This window comes from Euphorbia lathyris, chromosome 3, assembly GCF_963576675.1.
Source record: "Euphorbia lathyris chromosome 3, ddEupLath1.1, whole genome shotgun sequence".
In the NCBI taxonomy this organism is placed as follows: Eukaryota; Viridiplantae; Streptophyta; class Magnoliopsida; order Malpighiales; family Euphorbiaceae; genus Euphorbia; species Euphorbia lathyris.
Genome location: NC_088912.1, coordinates 55,295,891 through 55,297,823, shown reverse-complemented (window position 1 = coordinate 55,297,823; position 1,933 = coordinate 55,295,891). Strand labels below are relative to the sequence as shown.

At 40.9% G+C, this 1,933-nt stretch overlaps 1 non-coding gene across 1 annotated transcript; it reads left to right on the top strand.

The window, feature by feature from the left end:
* Positions 1 to 365: 365 nt before the first annotated feature.
* Positions 366 to 472, top strand: LOC136225045 (small nucleolar RNA R71). Its single transcript, XR_010686783.1, has one exon. It is a non-coding gene; the product is annotated as a small nucleolar RNA R71 (small nucleolar RNA).
* Positions 473 to 1,933: the final 1,461 nt, after the last annotated feature.

The following is a 1,933-nucleotide window of genomic DNA, read 5'->3' as shown; positions in this document are numbered from 1 at the left end:
CCTGTTCACCCTTCCCTTGTTTGACTCCTGGACAGTTTATGTTAAAATGAGGTCCTCCACAAAAATCACACACATCATTGAACGGTGGTTCGCTATGAATGGATGATACATTAATCTTGCTGAGCTGCTTTGCAAGCTGTTCCACCTGGGTGGTTAGTTTTGACACAACATCATCATTCGATGTTCTTTTTCCTTCACTTCTGGCGGAGTGCCAGTTATAGCTCGTGCTCACGACTCTCTCAATAAGGTTGTACAAGGCTTGTGGCTCAAGATCTTCAGGATTACCATTGGCAATGGATTCGATCTGGATTTTATAAATGTTGGTGACTCCATTGTAAAAATTCCGCAATTGCATCCACATGGGGATGCCATGATTTGGTACCCTTCTTAATAATTCCTTGTACCTCTCCCATGCCTCGGCTAAGGATTCATCATCTTCTTGAACGAAATGGGATACCTCGTTTCTGAATTTAATTGCCTGTCTAGGTGGGAAATATTTTATCAGAAAAGCGTTGGCCATTTCTTCCCAAGTGGTGATTGTTCCTGGATGTAAGTTCTTCAACCAGTTCTTTGCTTTGTCTTTGAGAGAAAAAGGAAACAGCTTTAGCCTGATCACATCATCGGAAACTCCTCGGTTTGATCTGAAAGTGTTGCACAGTGTGATGAATTCCTGGATGTGCCTATTTGGATCTTCTGACTGGTATCCATTGAATTGTACTGCTGCCTGCAACATTTGTATCATAGATGCTTTCACTTCAAATATGTTGTTTCCTTCGTTAGGCAGCACAATGCGCGACGAGTGTCCTTCCATGGTCGGCCTCGAATAGTCTCTTATTCTTATGACTGGAGGATTGTTATTTTCTCCTTCCTCTTCCTGATTAGGTTGGACTGGTTGTTCGGGTGGTACTCTTCCAGCCATCCTTCTTTCTCTTTGTCGCTCTCTTTGTCTTGCACGTCGGGCTCCCGCTCGGTTTCGTCTACACGTTCTCTCTAATTTGAGATCGATAGGAAAAACTAGAGGTCCAGCTGTGCGCATATACAAATGGAGAACTCCTTCTGGCTGCACTATTTAGCAAATAGTTTAAAAACACCTTGTTTCACAGAAATTTTCAGATAAATTTTGTTACTTTCAATCCCTGGCAATGACGCCAAAAACTTGTTGTCCTCTGAACAGACTCTAGCAAGTGCACTAGATACAAGTAATAAAGTGATAAGTTGAGTATCGTCTCCACAGGGATTGATGACCAAAATTTAACAGGAAAACCTTGTAGAACAGTGTGTTCGTGGTGTTTGAATTCCTTTTTAGTTGAGAAATGATGTGATGTGTGTACAGCAATACTAGTTAAGAGATTTAGTGTAATAAAATGAGTTTTGATAATGATAAAGAGGTAGAACAGGCTAGGCACAGCGGAACATGTTACCTTAAGCCCCTAAACACCCTATTTATTCATGATTGACGCAAAGTGAAGTCAAGGTCTCTGCTTTAATGCTCACTTAAGTCAACTCTCGTGTGTTCTTAAGATTCTAAGACTTACTACAACCATAAGCGTCCCTAAGGTTGGTTCTTTCTTGCATTATGATTGAAACAGCATTTCAATAAAGAAAACCCTTGATACAACCACCTAACATCTCTGCTTCGGGGTTGGATGTTTGATAAACGGTTCGGTGTAGATGAAAGCAGTTCCCTATCATTCATCTAGCACTAACATTCATGCATAAGCAATGTAATATAAAGCTTTATCAAACACTTCATAAATTAACAACATTCATTCATAAATAGGAATTAGGAAGCTTACATAACCGGCCCTAACTGGCCGAACCTATTCAAAATGACTACTCACTCATAGTGGCGAGTGAACAGTCTGCGTTACTTCTACCGAGCTCCATCAATGGAGTCTTCTTCCTCGAGAGCTCTTCTCTCTATCAAAAGGTC